The 24,074-nt window shown below is 53.8% G+C and overlaps 1 protein-coding gene across 5 annotated transcripts in view; it reads right to left on the reverse strand.

Annotated features, from left to right (window-relative positions):
* LOC116958217 (uncharacterized) overlaps nucleotides 1-24,074 on the reverse strand; it is a 153,699-nt gene that overhangs the window by 38,167 nt on the left and 91,458 nt on the right. For 2 of the 5 annotated variants that reach the window (XM_076056103.1, XM_076056105.1), the window contains exon 2: nucleotides 1-3,880. This exon is cut by the window's left edge. The gene's annotated coding sequence lies outside the window, so the exon portion shown is untranslated. The remainder of the gene's footprint in view (nucleotides 3,881-24,074) is intronic. The other 3 variants (XM_076056102.1, XM_076056101.1, XM_076056104.1) reach the window with 3 other exon arrangements.

Raw genomic sequence — 24,074 nt, forward strand, 5'->3', positions numbered from 1 at the left:
TAGTTCTTAACTTTAGGTGACTATCTTAAACTATAGTAACTAGTTCTTAACTTTAGTGACTATCTTAAACTACAGTAACTAGCCCTTAACTTTAGTGACTGTCTTAAACTATAGTAACTAGTTCTTAACTTTAGTGACTATTACAACTATAATAACTAGCCCTTAACTTTAGTGACTATCACAACTATAGTAACTAGTTCTTAACTTAAGTGACAATCTTAAACTATAGTAACTAGTTCTTAACTTTAAGTGACTATCTTATACTATAGTAACTAGTTCTTAACTTTAATGACTATCTTAAACTACAGTAACTAGCCCTTAACTTTAGTGACTATCACAACTATAATAACTAGCCCTTAACTTTAGTGACTATCACAACTATAGTAACTAGTTCTTAACTTTAGTGACTATCACAACTAACTATAGTAACTAGCTCTTAACTTTAGTGACTATCACAACTATAGTAACTAGCCCTGAACTTTAGTGACTATCTTAAACTAGCTATAGTAACTAGCCCTTAACTTTAGTGACTATCACAACTATAGTAACTAGTTCTTAACTTTAGTGACTATCTTAAACTATAGTAACTAGCTCTTAACTTTAGTGACTATCTTAAACTATAGTAACTAGCCCTTAACTTTAGTGACTATCTTAAACTATAGTAACTAGCCCTTAACTTTAGTGACTACCACAACTAGCTATAGTAACTAGCCCTTAACTTTAGTGACTATCACAACTAGCTATAGTAACTAGCCCTAACTTTAGTGACTATCACAACTATAGTAACTAGCCCTTAACTTTAGTGACTATCACAACTAACTATAGTAACTAGCTCTTAACTTTAGTGACTATCACAACTATAGTAACTAGCCCTTAACTTTAGTGACTATCACAACTAACTATAGTAACTAGCTCTTAACTTTAGTGACTATCACAACTATAGTAACTAGCCCTTAACTTTAGTGACTATTTTAAACTAACTATAGTAACTAGCTCTTAACTTTAGTGACTATCTTAAACTAACTATAGTAACTAGCCCTTCACTTTAGTGACTATCTTTAACTATAGTAACTAGCCCTTAACTTTAGTGACTATCTTAAACTATAGTAACTAGCCCTTAAGTTTAGTGACTATCACAACTAACTATAGTAACTCGCTCCTAACTTTAGTGACTATCTTAAACTAACTATAGTAACTCGCTCTTAACTTTAGTGACTATCTTAAACTAACTATAGTAACTCGCTCTTAACTTTAGTGACTATCTTAAACTAACTATAGTAACTAGCCCTTCACTTTAGTGACTATCTTAAACTAACTATAGTAACTAGCCCTTAACTTTAGTGACTATCACAACTAACTACAGTAACTAGTCCTTAACTTTAGTGACTATCACAACTAACTACAGTAACTAGCCCTTAACTTTAATGACTATCACAACTAACTATAGTAACTAGCCCTTAACTTTAGTGACTATCACAACTAACTACAGTAACTAGTCCTTAACTTTAGTGACTATCATAAACTAACTATAGTAACTAGCCCTTAACTTTAATGACTATCACAACTATAGTAACTAGCCCTTAACTTTAGTGACTATCTTAAACTAACTATATTAACTAGCTCTGAACTTCAATGACTATCATAACTAACTATAGTAACTAGCTCTTAAATCTCCATGACACCCCCCTCATTTGCCCTCACCACCAATCACTCTCACCTCACCCTCACCACACCACCAATCACTCTTACCTCACCCTCACCTCACCACAACACCAATCACTCTCACCTCACCCTCACCGCACCACCAATCACTCTCACCTCACCAAAATTATCTCTGAACTCACTCTCTCCTCTCCTCTCTCCTCACTGATTGCTCACCCCTTTCCTCACCCCTCTCCTCACCCCTCTCCTCACCCCTCTCCTCACCCCTCTCCTCACTAATCCCTCACTCTCACCTCACTCTTCACTCTCACCTTACCTCTCTCCTCACTAATTCCTCACCTCTCTCCTCACCCACACAGCGTTAGTGGCTGTCTGTTCCACGCTCTCTGTCTGTCTGTCTCTCTCTGACTCTCTGTCTGTCTGTCTCTCTGTCTCTGTCTCTCTGTCTGTCTCTCTCTCTGTCTGTCTCTCTGTCTGGCTCTCTGTCTGTCTGTCTCTCTGTCTGTCTGTCTGTCTCTCTCTGTCTGTCTCTCTGTCTGTCTGTCTGTCTCTCTCTGTCTGTCTCTCTGTCTGGCTCTCTGTCTGTCTGTCTCTCTGTCTGTCTCTGTCTGTCTCTGTCTCTCTGTCTGTCTATCTGTCTGTCTCTCTCTGTCTCTCTGTCTCTCTCTGACTCTCTGTCTCTCTGTCTGTCTCTCTCTGTCTCTCTGTCTGTCTCTCTCTGTCTCTGTCTCTCTCTCTGTCTGTCTCTCTGTATGTCTCTCTGTCTGTCTCTCTGTATGTCTCTCTGTCTGTCTCTGTCTGTCTGTCTCTCTGTCTGTCTCTGTCTGTCTCTGTCTGTCTCTCTGTCTGTCTCTCTGTCTGTCTGTCTCTCTGACTCTCTCTCTGTCTCTCTGTCTATAGCCCCGCAAAATCTCCTCACCCCATGCACCTCCTCACCACCACCTCCTCACCACCACCTCCTCCTCACCACCTCCTCCTCACCACCACCTCCTCACCCCACCTTCTCCTCACCACCTTCTCCTCCTTACCACCTCATCGTCCCCTGCATCCTCACCCACTCGCTCACAATAAAAAAAATATCCCCTCTGTCTGTCTCTCTCGGTCTGTCTCTCTGTCTTAAGATCGCTCGCTGTGTGTGTGTCTGTTTGTGTCTCTGTGTGTGGTCTCTGTTTGTGTGTGTCTCTGTGTGTGTGTGTCTCTCTCTGTGTGTCTCTCTCTATGTGTCTCTCTCTGCGTGTGTCTCTCTCTGTCTCTCTCTGTGTGTCTCTCTCTCTCTGTGTGTCTCTCTCTGTGTCTCTCTGTGTGTCTCTCTGTGTGTCCCTCTCTGTGTCTCTCTCTGTGTGTGTCTCTGTGTCTCTCTCTCTGCGTGTCTCTCTCTCTGTGTGTGTCTCTCTCTGTGTGTCTCTCTCTGTGTCTCTCTCTGTCTCTGTGTCTCTCTCTCTGTGTCTCTCTCTGTGTCTCTCTCTGTGTCTCTCTCCGTGTGTCTCTCTCTCTCTGCGTGTCTCTCTCTACGCGTCTCTCCCCGTCTCTCCTCGTCTGTCTGTCTCTCTCTCGCTCTAGAGAGTTGAGACGAATGCCATCACTTGCCACCCATGCACGTCACGTGTCGCTCATGCACGTCACGTGTCCCCCGGTGTCTCTTCCGTACCACCAGCCTGGCCGGACTTGATAAAGCGGAGCTCTGGGCGTGTGTGCCTGGGTTAGGACGTGCGTACAAGTTGCAGGATGTGTGTGTGCGTGTGTGTAGCTGGATGTGTGTGTGCACGTGTGTGTGTGTATCTGGATGTGTTTTTGGTGTAGGTTGGTTGGTGTGTGTGTGTCTGTGTGTAGCTGTATCAGTGTGAGTGTAGGTTGGTTGGTAGGTGTGTGTGTAGGTTGGTTAGTAGGTGTGTGTGTAGGTTGGTTGGTAGGTGTGTGTGTAGGTTGGTTAGTAGGTGTGTGTGTGTGTTGGTGTGTAGCTGTATTAGTGTGTGTGTGTGGTGAAGGTTGGTAGGTAGGTGTGTGTGTGTGTGTCTATGTCCCTGTGTGTGTATATATGTGAGGATGCGTGTGTGTGTGTGTAGCTGGGTTAGGTCGTCTTTGTGCGTACGTGTGTAGGTGTGGGTGCTCGCTAGCAGCACTTGCCCCGGCAGTCTGTCAAGGCTACACGGAGGAGCTTTGTCTTTGTGCCCGCGTGTGAATGCAACTTCTTGACGTCTGTCCGCGCCCAATGTTCAGCCTGCGAGAGAAGACAAATTGATAATTATTTAATCATTGCGAATTATTATCAACACCAACCACACAACAACAACAACCGCCATTTGCCACTAAGTGGCGGTGACGTGACCACGACGCTTGTGCCAGGCTAGGTGCACGTTGAGGCCACGTGAAGTGTCGAACGCCCGCTGGCAGGAGGTCACGGGACAGACCCTGCAGGTGCCGTGGGTTGACTGCTGTGCCAGGCTAGGTGCAGGAGGAGGTCACGGGACAGACCCTGCAGGTGCCGTGGGTTGTACTGCTGTGCCAGGCTAGGTGCAGGAGGAGGTCACGTGACAGACCCTGCAGGTGCCATGGGTTGACCGACTGAGATGACTGGCCGATGCAACACCTGTGCCCCCTACTGTGGCCCCTACTGTGCCAACACGCACACACACAAAGACAAAGATCCCCCGTATAGCCTGCAACAGACTGTAGGGGCAAGTGCTGTTAGCGAGCAGCACCTATGAAGGCCGGCACGGCACACGAGGGGGTGGGTGACCAGCACCACGCCCGGCCGCCTTTGTCTCCCCCAGTGGCGATGTTTACTACACACACAGCACCAGGTAACTCATTTGAGGCTGAGTCGACCTAGGGGAGGCACCAGGACCGGTTCAGACGATCGCTGTCACTGGTTGGTGTTGGTGGCCGTGGGCGGGAATCGAACTTGGGTCGCCAGGTTCATAGCTCCAGGTCAACGCCAACAGCACCCAGTGACAGCGATCATCTGAACCGGTCCTGGTGCCTCCCCTAGGTCGACTCAGCCTCAAATGAGTTACCCGGTGCGCTGTGTGTGTTAGTAAACATCGCCACACGGGGAGACAAAGACGGTCGGGGCGGCAGTGGTTGCTGGCCACACCAACAGCACTTGCCCCCGACCAACAGCCTTCTAAAGGCTATCCGGTAGCCTTCATAGTTACCTGCTGCTGCTGCTGCTACTCGCTACTAACAGCGCTTGCCCCTACAGTCTGTTAGAGGATCTTAGTGTCTGCGATGGACCCTGCCCGGGTTTTTAAGTGAGGTTTCTTAGCGCTCCCCACTCACTCACCCAGTTACCTACTCACTCATCCACTCACTCACTCACTCACCCACTCACTCATCCATCCACTCACCCACAAATCCACTCACTCACCTACCCACGCACCCACCAACCCACTCACACACCCATTCACTCACCCACCCACTCACCCACTAACCCACTCACTCATTCATCCACTCATCCATCCACTCACCCACAAACCCACTCACTCACCCACTCACCCACCAACCCACTCACACACCCACCCACACACCCACTCACCCACCAACCCACTCACTCACACACCCACTCACCCACCAACCCACTCACACACCCACTCACACACCCACTCACCCACCAACCCACTCACACACCCACTCACCCACCAAATCACTCACACACCCACTCACTCACCCACCCACTCACCCACCAACTCACTCACACACCCCTCACTCACCCACCCACTCACCCACCAATCCACTCATTCACTCACACACTCACCCACTCACTCACCCACCAACCAACTCATTTACATACTCACCCACTCACCCACCAACCCACTCATTCACATACTCACCCACTCACTCACCCACTCACCACCCACTCACTCACCCACCCACTCACTCACTCACCCATCCACGCACCCACCCACCCACTCACCCACTCACCCACTCACCCACTCACTCACCCACTCACCTACTTCCCCGGGACTCACACGACAGAGACAGATAGATACAGAGTGAGAGGGGGTGATGCCCCGGTCATTTTGAACTTTTTCACAGTCAGTCTGCCCCACGTGCCCCCCCCTCCCCGAATTGAGGAGGGTGGGTGGGGTGAGTGGCATGGGTGGCTGTGGGGTGGAACGGGTGGCAAGGGAGCACCCGGGCATCGCGTTGAGCGCTGGGAGCATTCCATCGGTCGTCGCTTGCAGCTGGCGCTGGGCGATGGCCCCCAACCAACCTCGGTGGAAAATGGGCGGCGGTCAAAAAGTTGTGAGTCACGGCTGGCACTGCAGGGCGAGCGAGAGGAGCCAATACCACCACCACCACTACTACCACAGCTACCACTATCAACAACAACAACCGCCATTCGCCACTAAGTGGCGGTGACGTCACCACGACGCTTGTGCCAGGCCACGTGCACGTTGAGGCCACGTGAAGTGTCGAACGCCCGCTGGCAGGAGGTCACGGGGCAGACCCAGCAGGTGCCACGGGTCGACTGACCGAGATGACTGGCTGGTGCACCACCTGTGCCCCCTACTGTGCCAACCTGCTGTGTTTTAACCACCCGGCGCTCCGCTCGTTGTTGTGAGCGTCGCTCCTCCGCCCTCCGTTGTTGTTGGAGGGCGACTGCCTCCAACTGCCCAGTAGCAGCGTCCTTCACGAGCCTCCTCCACAGAGGCCGATCTTGACACCGCTGGTACCAGTCATCGGCAAGTCCACTCAGCTCCACGTCCTCCTGTACCACGTCGCTCCGTCTCTTCTCTAGCCCGTGCCGTCAATCTTGACAACCGCTGGTACCACCTATGCCCCCTACTGTGATAGCTACCATCATCACCATCACCGCCGCCACCACCACCACTACCACCACCACTGCCAGATATGAGGACGATACAAACACCGTGGTTCTGGTGGTTGCCACGACATCACCGAAGTGAGCCACAGTCCGCTTAGAGGGGAGAGTGGGAGGGGGGCGCTGTGAAGGACGTGGACTGCGACCACTCCCAAAATCCGTAAGGCAGTCATCGCCTTACGAACACCCCTCACTTACGAACACCACCCCCAACTTACGAACACCCCGCACTTACGAACACCTCCCCCAACTTACGAACACCCCGCACTTACGAACACCTCCCCCAACTTACGAACACACCCCGCACTTACGAACACCCCTCACTTACGAACACCCCGCACTTACGAACACCACCCCGACTTTCTAGTACCACCCCCACTTACGAACACCCCTCACTTGCGAACACCACCCCCAACTTACGAACACCACCCCCACTTACGAACAACCCTCACTTATGCAGACCCCGCACTTACGAACACCACCCCCACTTATGAACACCCACACTTACGAACACCACCCACACTTACGAACACCCCTCACGAACACCCCACACTTACGAACACCACCCCCAACTTACGAACACCCCGCACTTACGAACACCCCGCACTTACGAACACCCCGCACTTACGAACACCCCGCACTTACGAACACCACCTCGACTTTCTAGTACCACCCCCACTTACGAACACCCCTCACTTGCGAACACCACCCTCAACTTACGAACACCACCCCCACTTACGAACAACCCTCACTTATGCAGACCCCGCACTTACGAACACCACCCCCACTTATGAACACCCACACTTACAAACACCTACACTTACGAACACCCCTCACTTACGAACACCCCGCACTTACGAACACCACCCCGACTTTCTAGTACCACCCCCACTTACGAACACCCCTCACTTGCGAACACCACCCCCACTTACGAACAACCCTCACTTATGCAGACCCCGCACTTACGAACACCACCCCCACTTATGAACACCCACACTTACGAACACCACCCACACTTACGAACACCCCGCACTTACGAACACACCGCACTTACGAACACCCCGCACTTACGAACACCCCTCACTTACGAACACCCCGCACTTACGAACACCCCGCACTTACGAACACCACCCCGACTTTCTAGTACCACCCCCACTTACGAACACCCCTCATTTGCAAACACCACCCCCAACTTACGAACACCACCCCCACTTACGAACACGCCCCACTTACGAACACCCACACTTACGAACACCCACACTTACGAACACCCACACTTAAGAACACCACCCCCACTTACGAACACCCACACTTACGAACACACACCGCACTTACGAACACCCACACTTACGAACACGCCCCACTTACGAACACCCACACTTACGAACACCACCCCCACTTACGAACAACCCTCACGCAGACCCCGCACTTACGAACACCACCCCCACTTACGAACACACGCCCCACTTACGAACACCACCCACACTTACGAACACCCCACACTTACGAACACCCCACACTTACGAACACCCCTCACTTACGAACACCCCACACTTACGAACACACACACCGCACTTAACGAACACACACCCCACACTTACGAACACCCCACACTTACGAACACCCCTCACTTACGAACACCCCCACTTACGAACACACACCCCACTTACGAACACACACCCCACACTTACGAACACACGCCCCACTTACGAACACACACCGCACTTACGAACACCCCACACTTACGAACACACACACCCGCACTTAACGAACACACGCCGCACCTGCGAACACCACAATCTTACGTGATCATTATAAATAAATATTATTTTTTTAACCAGACGTAACACATCTCATACGGCACTATTGTTGTGTTTCCACCTCGAACGGACCCCCAGGAACGGAATTTGTATCGGTGGGTCGGCGATTGCCTCGGACTTGGCGAGAACGTTCGCTGGATTCCGGCCACAACAGTCGCTGGAAGCCGGCCACAACATTCGCTGGTGAGCAGCCAGCGCCGCTGCCGCCGCTGCGAGAGACAAAGCCAAAGCTCCCCCGGATAGCCTTCAGAAGGGGGCAAGTGCTGTCGGTAAGCGAGTAGCAGCAGCAGCGCCCTGCTGCAACAGTGGCACACGAGCGGGTGGTGTGGCCAGTACAACCCACGCCCGGCCGTCTTTGTCTCCCCTCCGAGTGGCCACAACAACAACAACAACCGCCATTCGCCACTAAGTGGCGGTGACGTCACCACGACGCTTGTGCCAGGCCATGTGCACCTTGAGGCCACGTGAAGTGTCGAACGCCCGCTGGCACACACACACGTACACACACACACGTACACACACACGTACACACACACACACGTACACACACACACGTACACACACACACGTACACACACACACGTACACACACACCTATATATACAACAGACAAGGGTCCCCCCCGTGTAGCCTCTAACAGGCTGTAGGGGCAAGTGCTGTCAGCTAGCAGCTCACACACAGACACAGACAAAGATCCCCCGTGTAGCCTCTAACAGGCTGTAGGGGCAAGTGCTGTTAGCTAGCACCACACATACAGACACAGACAAAGATCCCCCGTGTAGCCTCTAACAGACTGTAGGGGCAAGTGCTGTTGGTAGCGAGTAGCAGCAGTGCCCTGTCAAGGCTGCCGGCAACTGTGGTGACACGAGGGGGGGTGGGGGGTGGTGTGGCCGGAACCACGCCCGGCCGCCTTTGTCTCCCCCGAGTGGCGAAGTTTTACTCCACACACCGCACCAGGTACTCGTCTGAGGCTGAGTCGACCTAGGGGAGGCCCACGACCGGTTCAGATAATCGCTGTCACTGGTGGTGGTGGTGGTGTTGGTGTTGGCGGTGGCCGTGCGTGGGAATCGAACTGGGGTCGCCGGGTTCGTAGCGCAAAGACAAAGGTCCCCCGTGTAGCCTCTAACAGGCTGTAGGGGCAAGTGCTGTTAGCTAGCACCTCACATACAGACACAGACAAAGTTCCCCCGTGTAGCCTCAAGCAGGCTGTAGGGGCAAGTGCTGTTAGCTAACACCTCACACACAGACACAGACAAAGATCCCCCGTGTAGCCTCTAGCAGGCTGTTGGGGCAAGTGCTGTTAGCTAGCACCTCACACACAGACACAGACACAGATCCCCCGTGTAGCCTCTAACAGGTTGTAGGGGCAAGTGCTATTTGCTAGCACCACACACGCAGACACAGACAAAGATCCCCCGTGTAGCCTCTAGCAGGCTGTTGGGGCAAGTGCTGTTCGTAGCTAGCAGCAGCACCACGGCTGGAGGTGGTCCTGGAGACGCGACTCGGACTGGGCGAGGTCCCCGTCACTTCGTCCACGCCTCTTGGGGGGAGAAATCCGCGACTGTGGCGAGGCCTGCGGGCCACGTTGGAGGTCGCGCACAAGTCTCAATCCTCCCGTGGTCTATCCGCTGCTGGATGGAGATCAATGTGGGGAGGTGGCGGTGATGTCTCCTCTACCACTGCGTGTAGGGGGGTAGAGGAGAGAGAGAGAGGAGTCCATGTGGCTCATCTCTCTCTCTCTCTCCCTGCGCTGCTGCCGGTGTTCAGGGGGGGGGCCTGCTCAAGGCGCGGCTCCGGCTGGAGCACGCCACGTGACACACAACACACGTGCCGGTGACGTGCGGCGCGTCTTCCTCGGGGGGGGGGGGGGCCCGGACAAGCCCCCCCCCCCTGTACCGGCGTGGACGGCGCCCTCGCGTTCACCTTCTGAAGCGCTCGCCGTGACGCGCGCCATGATCACCACCATCACCATCATCACCACCATCACCACCACCATCACCACCATCACCATCATCACCACCATCACCACCACCATCACCATCATCACCACCATCGTCACCACCACCATCACCACCATCACCACCACCATCACCACCACCATCATCACCACCACCACCATGATCACCACCATCATCACCACCATCACCACCACCATCACCACCATCACCACCACCATCACCACCATCACCACCACCATCACCACCACCATCACCACCACCATCACCACCACCATCACCACCACCATCACCACCATCACCACCACCACCATCACCACCATCACCACCACCACGACCACCACCATATCCACCACCACCACCATCTCCACCACCACAACCACCACCATCTCCACCACCACCACCATCATCACAACAACCACCACCATCATCACAACCACCACCACCACCACCATCATCACAACAACCACCACCATCATCACAACCACCACCATCACCACCACCATCACCACCACCACCATCACCACCATCACCACCATCATCACCACCACCACCACGTGGCTTTCATTTCGTGTTGTGCGCGGCTCTTTTTAACGTCACAGCGCGTGGATCCGTAACGATTATTTTCGCTCGTGTCGCCGGTGACTTTGTGCGTCTCGTATCGATATCGCCCGCAGTGCTGTTGCTGCTGGCGGCAATAAAAGGTGTGATTTAAAAAAAAAGTGTTTAAAAAAAAGCCTGTCTCTCGGTGTAAATTCCAGGCTCCTACGCTACGGCTCGTTACTTTTCAGCCGAATATTTTAAATTGTCTCCGTCAATCGCTATCCGACTCTCTCGCCCCCCTCCCCTCCCCCCCGCTTTTGGAATTTTAGCCGTGCCTCCTTCCATCGTCCAGAGAGCGAAGTCATCCAGCAGTGGATAGGCCACGGTGATGGTGATGATGCCGTTGATTTGCGTTCGGCAGTAGGTGCAGCAGTAGCAGCAGCGGCAGAATGGGTTGTAGTTACGGCAGTCGTTGTTGTAGTTACTGAATTGTTTTTGTAGTTACTGAATTGTTGTTGTAGTTACTGCAGTAGTTTTTGTAGAAGTTAGAGGTTTTTTGTGTGTTGAACGGGTCTATCATGGTAAACCACGAGCAGATGTTCAGACGCAGCGTGACAGACGTCTGTAGCAGAGCCCAGAAGCAGCGGCTCCCCACAGACACCCACACACATACACACACACACACTCTCACACACACTCCCATACACATACACACTCTCCCACACACACACACACACACTCTCTTACCCACACACATACACACACCCACACTTACACCCACACACACTCTCACACACAAACACCCACCCACCCACACACGCCCACACCCACCCACACACGCCCACACACACCCACCCACACACGCCCACACACACCCACACACACACTCTTACCCACACACACACACTCTTACCCACACACACACACACAGACTCTAACCCACACACATACACACACCCACACACTCTCACCCACACACACATACACACACCCACACACACTTACACCCACACACACTCTCACCCACAAACACCCACCCACCCACACACGCCCGCACCCACCCACACACACACACCCACACACTCTCACCCACACACACATTCCCATACACACACACACTCTCACCCACAAACACCCACCCACCCACACACGCCCACACACACCCACCCACACACACACACCCACACACTCTCACCCACACACACACACACTCCCATACGCACACACACTCTCACCCACAAACACCCACCCACCCACACACGCCCACACACACCCACACACACCCACACACACCCACACACTGACACAACCACACATACCCACCCACAAATACAAAGATCCCCCGTATAGCTTTAACAGACTATTGGGGCAAGTGCTGTTAGCGAGCAGCACCTGTGAAGGCTACCGGCACTGTGGCACACGAGGGGGTTGGTGGCCAGCATCACGCCCGGCCGCCTTTGTCTCCCCCGAGTGGCGATGTTCACTACACACACCGCACCAGGTACTCGTTTGAGGCTGAGTCGACCTAGGGGAGGCCCAGGACCGGTTCAGATAATCGCTGTCACTGGTGGTGGTGTTGGCGGTGGCCGTGAGTGGGAATCAAACTCGGATCGCCGGGTTCATAGGGCGGCGTAGCGCTAACCACTGCACCACCGCTCCCCACACCATTATTATCACCACGACCATCACCACCAACATCATCAACCATCATCATCACTACCACCATCATCATCATCACTACCACCATCATCATCATCATTACTACCATCATCATCACTACCACCATCATCATCAACCGAGCGTGTGGGTGGGTGCGTTGGTGAGTGGGCAGGTGAGTTTTTGGGTAAATGAGTGAGTGGGTGACTGGGTAGTTGAGTGGATCAGTGGGTTCATAGGTGAGTGAGTGAGAGGGTGAGTGGTTGAGTGGGTGGGTGCGTGGGTGAGTGGGCAAGTGAGTCTTTGGGTAGGTGAGTGAGTGAGACGGTGAGTGATTGGGTGGGTAGTTCAGCGAGTGAGTGGGTGGGTAAGGGAATGGGTACGTGAGTGGTTGAGTGGGTGAGTGCGTGGGTGAGTGGGCAGGTGAGTTTTTGGGTAGGTGAGTGAGTGAGACGGTGAGTGATTGGGTGGGTGGTTCAGTGGGTGAGTGGGTGGGTAAGGGAATGGGTACGTGAGTGGGTGAGTGCGTGGGTGAGTGGGCAGGTGAGTTCTTAGGTACGTGAGTGAGCGAGTGGGTGGGTGAATGGGGGGGGATGAGCGAATGCGTGACGGGATATTCTATGAGATCGTCTCGAAATAAATCACGAAGGCGCTGACAGATCCTAAGAAGGAAAATCATGTTATCTAAACACACGCGTACACGCACACACACAGACAAAGATCCCCCGTATAGCCTTTAACAGACTGTCGGGGCAAGTGCTGTTAGCGAGTAGCGAGCACCTATGAAGGCCGGAACGGCGCACGATGGGGTGGGTGGCCAGCATCACCACCACGCCCGGCCGCCTTTGTCTCCCCCAGTGGCGATGTTTACTACACACACAGCACCAGGTGATTAATTTCAGGCTGAGTCGACCTAGGGGCAAGCACCAGGGAATCCCGGGTTCGGATCATCGTGAGCGAAAATCGAACTGATAACAGTGGCGAATATCTGAAGCGGGTCCTGGCCCCACCCCTAGGTCGACTCAGCGTCAAATCAGTTACCTGGCGCTGTGTGTGCAGTACACATCGCCAGTGGGGGAGACAAAGGCGGCCGGGCGTGGGTGGTGATGCTGACCACAACCACCCCCTCTCTGTGTGTGCCACAGTGCCGGTAGCCTTCACGGGGCGCTGCTGCTGCTACTCGCTAACAGCACTTGCCCCGACAGTGCTGAAGCCTACACGGGGGATCTTTGCCTTTGCTGCGAACAGGACTCGCCTCCTTGATCTTTGTTGTCTGTGCGGAGTGAGCGTCTCTCTCTCTCTCTCTCTGCCTCGTTGTGGTGGAGGCTGCGGTGCTGAGCGGTTGTGGGTTCGCGTCCAGACCTGGGTCACGTTCTGAATGTGAACCGTGGACATTGACTCGTCAAGGGCGCAGAGATGGCCTAGGAGATGTTGACTATCTCGCCTGGTGTGCAGGAGGTCGTGGGTTCGATCCCGACCCTGACGACGCCTGCTGCTGTATATTTGGAGTTTGCGTGTCTCTCTCTCTCATCATCATCACGGTGGCTAGGAGATGTTGACTACCTCGCCTGGTGTACAGGAGGTCGTGGGTTCGATCCCGACCCTGACGCCTGCTGCTGTATATTTGGAGTTTGCGTCTCTCTCTCATCATCATCACGGTGGCTAGGAGATGTTAACTACCTCGCCTGGTGTACAGGAGGTCGTGAGTTCCATGCTGGCCCTGCCGACGCCTGCTGCTGCTGCTGTATATTTGGAGTTTGCGTGTCTCGCTCTCTCATCATCATCACGGTGGCTAGGAGATGTTAACTACCTCGCCTGGTGTACAGGAGGTCGTGGGTTCCATGCTGACCCTGACGACGCCTGCTGCTGTATATTTGGAGTTTGCGTGTCTCTCTCTCTCATCATCATCACGGTGGCTAGGAGATGTTGACTACCTCGCCTGGTCTACAGGAGGTCGTGGGTTCGATCCCGACCCTGACGACGCCTGCTGCTGCTGCTCTACATTTGGAGTTTGCGGTGTCTCTCTACCCGCGGTCCTCCGGTTATTCCCTCCACATTTAGAATTGACATCGCCACGCGTTTAGAGTATTTAAAGTATTTGCCTGGCAGCCATACATTACCACGTGATTGACGTGTCTCTGTGTTAGATTTAAAGCTTTCGTGACTGCAAGGATCCATACTCTTTGGTTCTATTCGGTAAAGTCACGTATTTATTTTTTACCTACGTGACTATACCGAATAGAACCAAAGAGTGTGTCTCTGTGTGTCTCTGTGAGTCTCTGTGTGGGTCTCTGTGGGTCTCTGTGTGTCTCTGTGTGTCTCTGTGAGTCTCTGTGTGTCTCTGTGTATTTCTGTGAGTCTTTGTGAGTCTCTGTGTGGGTCTCTGTGTGTCTCTGTGTGGGTCTCTGTGTGTCTCTGTGTGGGTCTCTGTGGGTCTCTGTATGTCTCTGTGGGTCTCTGTATGTCTCTGTGTGTCTCTGTGAGTCTCTGTGTGTCTCTGTGTGTTTCTGTGTGTCTCTGTGGGTTTCTATGGGTCTCTGTGTGTTTCTGTGAGTCTCTGTGTGGGTCTCTGTGTGTCTCTGTGAGTCTCTGTGTGGGTCTATGTGTGTCTCTGTGTGGGTCTCTGTGTGTCTCTGTGTGGGTCTATGTGTGTCTCTGTGTGTCTCTGTGAGTTTCTGTATGGGTTTCTTTGTGAGTTTCTGTGGGTCTCTGTGTCTCTGTGGGTCTCTGTGTATTTCTGTGAGTCTCTGTGTGGGTCTCTGTGAGTCTCTGTGAGTCTCTGTGTCTCTGTGTATCTCTGTGAGGCTCTGTGTGGGTCTCTGTGAGTCTCTGTGTGGGTCTCTGTGAGTCTCTGTGTGGGTCTCTGTGTGTCGCTGTGTGTCTCTGTGTGCCTCTGTGGGTTTCTGTGGGTCTCTGTGAGTCTCTGTGTGGGTCTCTGTGTGTCTCTGTGAGTCTCTGTGTCTCTGTGTATCTCTGTGAGGCTCTGTGTGGGTCTCTGTGAGTCTCTGTGTGGGTCTCTGTGAGTCTCTGTGTGGGTCTCTGTGTGTCGCTGTGTGTCTCTGTGTGCCTCTGTGGGTTTCTGTGGGTCTCTGTGAGTCTCTGTGTGGGTCTCTGTGTGTCTCTGTGAGTCTCTGTGTCTCTGTGTATCTCTGTGAGGCTCTGTGTGGGTCTCTGTGAGTCTCTGTGTGGGTCTCTGTGAGTCTCTGTGTGGGTCTCTGTGTGTCGCTGTGTGTCTCTGTGTGCCTCTGTGGGTTTCTGTGGGTCTCTGTGAGTCTCTGTGTGGGTCTCTGTGTGTCTCTGTGAGTCTCTGTGTGTGTCTCTGTGTGTCTCTGTGTGTCTCTGTGTGGGTCTCTGTGTGGGTCTCTGTGTGTCTCTGTGAGTCTCTGTGTGGGTCTCTGTGTGTCTCTGTGAGTCTCTGTGTGGGTCTCTGTGTGTCTCTGTGTGGGTCTCTGTGTGGGTCTCTGTGTGTCTCTGTGAGTCTCTGTGTGAGTCTCTGTGGGTCTATGTGTGTCTCTGTGTGTGTCTCTGTGTGTCTCTGTGGGTCTCTGTGGGTCTCTGTGTGTCTGTGTGAGTCTCTGTGTGGGTCTCTGTGTGTCTCTGTGAGTCTCTGCGTGGGTCTCTGTGTGTCTCTGTGTGTCTCTCTGTGAGTCTCTGTGAGTCTCTGTGTCTCTGTGTGGGTCTCTGTGAGTCTCTGTGGGTCTCTGTGAGTCTCTGTGTGTCTCTGTGTGTCTCTCTGTGAGCCTCTGTATGGGTCTCTGTGTGTCTCTGTGAGTCTCTGTGTGGGTCTCTGTGTGTCTCTGTGAGGCTCTGTGTGGGTCTCTGTGTCTCTGTGTGTCTCTGTGAGTCTCTGTATGTCTCTGTGTGTCTCTCTGTGAGTCTCTGTGTGAGTCTCTGTGTGTCTCTGTGTGTCTCTGTGAGTCTCTGTGTGTCTCTGTGAGTCTCTGTGTGTCTCTGTGTGTCTGTGTGAGTCTCTGTGTGGGTCTCTGTGGGTTTCTGTGTGTCTCTGTGAGTTTCTGTGGGTTTCTGTGTGTCTCTGTGTGGGTCTCTGTGTGTCTCTGTGAGTCTCTTTGTGGGTCTATGTGTGTCTCTGTGTGTCTCTCTGTGAGTCTCTGTGTGGGTCCCTGTGTGTCTCTGTGTCTCTCTATGTGTCTCCACGCGTTTAGAATATTTTGGGCTGCTGAGGTACATTTCCACGCGATGATGGTGATTGTGATGATGGTGATAGTGATCGTGATGATGATCATGATGGTGATAGTGATTGTGACGAGCCACTATCGTTGAGCTGCCATCATCCGTGATGGCCAGGTGGCCTCTGAAACAGAGCGACTCAGCAGCACAGTGTGGGCCCTTACGCGTGGTGAAAATAAAACTAATTCCTGCGGAGGGAGCTGGTGGGAACGTCGGGTTGCTCGGTCAATGGCCAGGGTCAACGGCGCCACCACGTGGTGGTGTGTTCCGCACAATGTGCCCGACTGAGAGGGCATAGATTGAGAGCAGCCACGTCCTCCAAACGCATGGGGCTGATTCTCCACGTGGAGGGAAAAATGTCGTGAAGATGGCCGGACGTGGTTGGTGGCCAGACACCCCCACGTGGTGTGTGCCGTGGCCGACTTACCCACCCCCCCCAGCCCCTCCCTCCCCACCCCCCCCAGCCCCCCCCCCAGCCCCTCCCTCCCCACCAACCCAGCCCCTCCCTCCCCCACCCAGCCCCTCCCTCCCCACCCCCCCCAGCCCCTCCCTCCCCACCCCCCCAGCCCCTCCCTCCCCCACCCAGCCACTCCCTCCCCACCCCCCCAGCCCCGCCCTCCCCACCCCCCCAGCCCCTCCCTCCCCACCCCCCCAGCCCCTCCCTCCCCCACCCAGCCCCTCCCTCCCCACCCCCCCAGCCCCTCCCTCCCCACCCCCCCGCCCCTCCCTCCCCCACCCAGCCGCTCCCTCCCTCCCCACCCAGCCCCTCCCTCCCCCACCCAGCCCCTCCCTCCCCACCCAGCCCCCCCACCCAGCCCCTCCCTCCCCACCCAGCCCCTCCCCACCCAGCCCCTCCCCCCCCAGCCCCTCCCTCCCCACCCCCCCAGCCCCTCCCTCCCCACCCCCCCAGCCCCTCCCTCCCCCACCCAGCCCCTCCCTCCCCACCCCCACAGCCCCTCCCTCCCCACCCATTCCCTCCCCCACCAAGCCCCTCCCTCCCCCACCGAGCCCCACCCCTCCCATTTTTGGTATGCACGACGGACGGACACAACAATCCCCTGTGGGCTGGTGGTGTAACCAGGAGGGGCTCCTACAAAGTAAAACTCCACACATCAGTTGCTGACTCGGGTAGCCGGGTGCATGGCTGGACGCGCTAACCGCTGTGCCACCGCTCCCCGGCCTCCATCCCACACCACCACCCCCCCCCGTGTCTAAGCAAGCCCCTCTGTTATGATTTACGATTCCCGTAAATGACGACCGCTGGTTCTGTGTGGTTGTGTGTCGGCGTCTGCTATGGATTGAACTCGGAGACTCTCGAAGAGGCGATTTCTTATTTCAATTGGCAGAGTTCCAATTCAATGCAAAGACCCTTCCCCCGATAGCCCGAATAGACTGTTGGGGCAAGTGCTGTTAGCGAGTAGCACCTATGAAGGCCGGCACGGCACACGAGAGGGTGGCGTGGACAACACCACGCCCGGCCGCCTTTGTCTCCCCAGTGGCGATGTTGGCTACACATCGCACCAGGTAACTCATTTGAGGCCACGTGAAGTGTCGAACGCCCGCTGGCAGGAGGTCACGGGGCAGACCCAGGTGCCACGGGTCGAGTGACTGAGATGACTGAGATGAGTGGCTGATGCACCACCTGTGCCCCCTACTGTGCCAACCCACTGTGCTTTAGCCACCCGGCGCTCGTTGTTGTGAGCGTCGCTCCTTCGCCCTCCGTTGTTGTTGGAGGGCGACTGCCTCCCACTGCCCAGTAGCGTCCTTCACGAGCCTCCTCCACAGAGGCCGATCTTGACACCGCTGGCACCAGTCATCGGCAAGTCCACTCAGCTCCATGTCCTCCTATACCACATCACTCCATCTCTTCTCTAGCCCGTGCCGCGCCCGTTTAGCCCTCAATTATCCAACCGAACAGAAGCTGTTTAGGCATGCGGTGGCTGGGCATGCGGGCTACATGACCCAGCCAACACAGCCTTGCCTGCCGGAGGAGCTCACCGATGGGACTTTGTCCAAATCTTTCAAGGATTTGTGAGCTCCTCACACAATCCAGCCTGGTTAAGCCCAGGATGGATTGTAGTTAGGCTAGCCTAAATGTTTCTAACCGGCGAAAATGTTCCATTATGGGGGTTCACGTTTCGCAAGCGTAGAGAACGGAGGGAATGACCGTGGCCGAGAAGACCTGAAGCTTCGTGCGGAGCGACAGACCAGGTAGCTTCCACACAGCGTTACGCAACCGATGAAAAGATAATGCCGCTCGACTGATTCGGAGTGAGACCTCTGCTGTCAAACCGGAGCCGGTCATGAGCACACTGCCCAGGTATGGGAAACACTCCACTCTCTCCACAACTGCCCTATCACCAATTGTGAGTTGTGGGGGGTGGAGTGTCCGATGGTACAAAATACCCAGGCAGGTGCTTAGTTTTGGTGGGGCTGATGGTAAGGCCCCACCTCTTAGTGGCACGCTCCAGTCTCAGCAGCAGCGTCTCCAACTCCTCCTCCGAATGTGCAGCTATTACCAAATCATCAGCATACATAACGTGGTTGAGCAATAGGGAGCCATCCCTTGACCGCACCCGGGCATCGATCAGCCTCCAATTGTATCTGTACCAGATGGAAATTCCTCCGGTACAGCCATGGAAAACTTCTCGAACTACGTAGTCAAATATGATGCTAAATGATGTGGGAGCCAGAGAACATCCCTGTCGCACCCCAAGGTGTACAGGGAATGGCTCTGACTCCCGGCCACGTAGTTTTACCCGGGCCCGCTCACCATCATGAAGGTCCTTAATGATCGTGAGCAGCGGGTTAGGAACTCCGAAAGCACGAAGAACAACCCAGAGCCCAGTCCTACTGATGGTATCATAGGCCTTGGCCAGGTCAATAAAGCAGAGATATAGGTCTTGTTGGAATTCTCTACATTTCTGCTGTAGCAGACAGACAAAAAATATGGCATCTGTGCAGGACCGCCCTTTCCTGAAACCGCATTGGGGCTCCGCAAGCCTCTCCTCAGCGTGCCTGGCAAGGCGATGTTGAATAATCCTTGCCAGGACCTTTCCCGGCACACACAGACACACACACAAGACAAAGACACACACACAGATACACACACACAGACACACAAGACAAAGACACACACACATACATACAGACACACAGACACACAGACACACACAAGACAAAGACACATACACATACATACAGACACACACAGACAAACACACACACACACAAGACAATAACACACACACATACATACAGACACACAGACACACACAAGACAAAGACACCTACACACGTACATACAGACACACACAGACAAACACAGACACACACACAGAGACACACAAGACAATACCACACACACATACAGACACACACACAGACGTACACACACGCAAGACAAAGACACACGCACAGAGACACACACAGATACACACAAGACAAACACACACACACAGACACAAACTCACAACGCAGCACTCCATCCCTGCCTGCGGCCTCATACCAGTGGTGGAAATTCCACATTCCTGTGGCCGGGGCCCAGCCGTTCCATCGGGTGCAATGAATCTCGTTCCGTACAGGGTAAACAATGGGATTTGGCTCACACGCCACCACTCCCCCACCCCGTGTGCGCTCTCTCGCTCGCCCCAGGCAGAAGCAGCAGCCCTAACCCGCGCTTCGCCTCTCTCGCCTCTCTCGCCGCACCGTCACTCACGGCGCGGAATTCCTTCCACGGCGAAGGCCGCGCGCCAAGCCGCTCGCTGTGATTGAGGGAGTCCGTGCGAGAGGCTGTCTGTGTGTGTGTCTGTGTGTGTGTCTGTGTGTGTGTGTATGTGTGTGTGTCTGTGTGTGTGTATGTGTGTGTGTCTCTGTGTGTGTGTCTGTGTGTGTGTGTGTCTGTGTGTGTGTGTCTGTGTGTGTGTCTGTGTGTGTGTCTGTGTGTGTGTCTATGTGTGTCTGTGTGTGTGTGTATGTGTGTGTCTGTGTGTGTTTCTGTGTGTGTGTATGTGTGTGTATGTGAGTGTGTCTGTGTGTGTGTGTCTGTGTGTGTGTGTATGTGTGTGTGTCTGTGTGTGTGTGTGTGTCTGTGTGTGTGTGTGTCTGTGTGTGCGTGTGATCTACCCTCTGACCATCGACTGGTCATCTGTAAGATGCGCCTGCCATTCTTCCACTCCGGTGGTGGGTGTACACCCAGGATCCCATTCAAACCTAAGGTGGCCTGGTCTCAGCTAGCTGATGAAAGTTGCAAGCGAGAATTTAATCATCGCTTGCGGCTGAGGTTGGCATCGTCCCCAACTCCTCCATATGTCGAGGGCAAATGGGCGAGGTTTAGGACTGTGACTCATGCAGCTGCAATGGCTGCTTTGGGTATGCGGTCCAGACCTGACAGAGCGACAGGCCCACTCTCATCGTCTGCAGCATCCCACGTCGGAGAATGAGGAGGCTAACCGCAGCTTTCGCTCGGAGGTTCGGAGAGCCGTGAGGCGCTGCAAGGATGGGTGGTGGTCGCGGGTTGCTGAGGAGATGCAGTCTGCCTCAATGGCCCGCGATCACAAATCCCTATTTAATTCCATCAAAAAAGTAACCTGCAGCGCCACACCTATTACCATCATTAGGGGGAAAAAACGGTGATCCAATCTCCGACCTCCAGGAACAGGTTTACAGATTTGCTGAGCATTTCTGTGAAGCCTGAGACCAGGAAAGGCACCGGGCAGAGATGATCTCCCAAGTGAAATGCTGAAGGAGGGTGGCGTTTGTGCACAGACTGCCCTACATGACATCATAACAATAGTCTGGACCACTGACGGGTTCCGCAGGACTGGAAGGATGCCCTGGTGATCCCCATCTTTAAGAAGGGAGACCGCACAGACTGTAACAACTACAGGAGCATCTCACTCCTCAGTGTGCCAGGAAAGGTCCTGGCAAGGATTATTCAACATCGCCTTGCCAGGCACGCTGAGGAGAGGCTTGCGGAGCCCCAATGTGGTTTCAAGAAAGGGCAGTCGTGCACAGATGCCATATTTTCTGTCCGTCTGCTACAGCAGAGGTGTAGGGAATTCCAACAAGACCTACATCTCTGCTTTAATGACCTGGTCAAGGCCTATGATACCATCAGTAGGCCTGGGCTCTGGGTTGTTCTTCGTGCTTTCGGAGTCCATGACCTGCTAATCACGATCATTAAGGACCTTCATGATGGTGAGCGGGCCCGGGTAAAACTACGTCGCCGGGAGTCAGAGCCATTCCCTGTACACCTTGGGGTGCGACAGGGATATCCTCTGGCTCCCACATTATTTAACATCTATTTTGACCACGTAGTTCGTGAAGCCTTCAATAGCTGTACTGGGGAATTTCCATTTGGTACAGATACAATGGGAGGCTGATCGATGCCCAGTTGTGGTCAAGGGATGGCTCCCTATTGCTCAACCCCGTTATGTATGCCGATGACCTGGTAATTGCGGCTCACTCAGAGGAGGAGTTGAAGGGGCTGCTGCTGAAACTGGAGTGTGCCACAAAGAGGTGGGGCCTTACCATCAGCCCCACCAAAACTAAGCACCTGCCTGGGTATTTTGTACCATTGGACACTCCACCCCCACAACTTCCAATCGGTGATGGGGCAGTTGTGGAGAGAGGGGAGAGTTTCCCATACCTGGGCAGTATGCTCATGACCGGCTCCGGTTTAACAGCAGAGGTCTCACTCCAAATCAGTCGAGCGGCAATATCGTTTCATCGGTTGCGAAACGCTGTGTGGAAGCTACCTGGTCTGTCGCTCCACACGAAGCTTTGGGTCTTCTCGGCCACAGTCATTCGATCCCTTCTCTATGCTTGCGAAACGTGCCAGTTATAAACATTCAGGCTGGCCTGCCTACGATCCATCCTGGGTTTAACCTGCAGGCTGGATTGTGTGAGGAGCTCACAAATCCTTGAAAGATCTGGACGAAGTCCCATCGGTGAGCTCCTCCGGCAGGCAAGGCTGCGTTGGCTGGCCCATGTAGCCCGCATGCCCAATCAACGCATGCCCAAACAGCTTTTGTTCAGATCGAGGGGGCTAAACGGGCGCGACACGGACTAAAGAAGAGATGGAGTGATGTGGTACAGGAGAATGTGGAGTTGAGTGGACTTGCCGATGACTGGTACCAGCGGTGTCAAGATCGGCCTCTGTGGAGGAGGCTCGTGAAGGATGCTACTGGGCAGTTGGAGGCAGTCGCCCTCCAACAACAACGGAGGGCGGAGGAGCGACGCTCACAACAATGAGCGGAGCGCTGGGTGGCTTAAGCACAGCAGGTTGGCACAGTAGGGGGCACAGGTGGTGCATCAGCCAGTAGTCTCAGTCAGTCGACCCGTGGCACCTGGGTCTGCCCCGTGACCTCCTGCCTGCGGGCGTTCGACACTTCACGTGGCCTCAAGGGGCACATGGCCTGGCACAAGCGTCGTGGTGACGTCACCGCCACTTAGTGGCGAATGGCGGTTGTTGTTGTTGTGTGTGCATCTGTCTGTGTGTGTGTGTGGCCGGGCGTTGTGCTGGTCACCCACCCCCTCGTGTGCCGTACCGGCCTTCGTAGGTGCTACTCGCTAATAGCATTTTCCCCCACAGTCTGTCACAGGCTACACTAGGGATCTTTGTCTTTGTGTACACAAGTCCAATGACAATGGTAAGCTGCTTTCTATGTTTGGATCGAGCCATGTAAACAACTCCGAGGAGAGAGCGAGGCCCCGCGCGGCAAAAACAACCCCCTACCTCCTCGTCGTGCCGGACGGGCAACGCTGTCGTGGGTAGTGTAGGGGGAGGGACAATTCCGATTGGCCTTTCTCCTCATGGCATTTGTGACCACCACAGCGGCGAAAAGGGGGCTCTGGATGGGTGTGAGGGGCTGGTGTAACCCCTCCACCTTCAATAAATTACTGCTAAACCACGACGGAATTGTTTTTTATAAGAATAGGTTTTACCCTTTTAACTGGCACAAAAACTGACACCTTTATTCAAGGCATCATGTTTGCAATAACCACAACACAAGCAGTCAAAATGCAAACAAAAAAGACAACTCTGATAATAATATGCACTGTCCTTGAATTTGATTGGTCCAATGGAGACTAGGCTCTAAATAAAGCCGTCTCGGGTGTGTTGAGCTGGAAGCCCTACGTCTCAAGCTCTACGTCTCAAGCTGGAAGCTCAACACCTTCAAGCTGGAAGCTCAACATCTACAAGCTGAAAGCTCAACATCTACAAGCTGGAGGCTCAACATCTACAAGCTGGAAGCTCAACATCTACAAGCTGGAAGCTCTACATCTACAAGCTGGAAGCTCAACATCTACAAGCTGGAAGCTCAACATCTACAAGCTGGAAGCTCAACATCTACAAGCTGGAAGCTCTACATCTACAAGCTGGAAGCTCAACATCTACAAGCTGGAAGCTCTACGTCTCAA

This window comes from Petromyzon marinus, chromosome 74, assembly GCF_048934315.1.
Source record: "Petromyzon marinus isolate PM22_M1 ecotype Great Lakes invasive population chromosome 74, UKy_Petmar_22M1.pri1.0, whole genome shotgun sequence".
Taxonomy (NCBI): domain Eukaryota; kingdom Metazoa; phylum Chordata; class Hyperoartia; order Petromyzontiformes; family Petromyzontidae; genus Petromyzon; species Petromyzon marinus.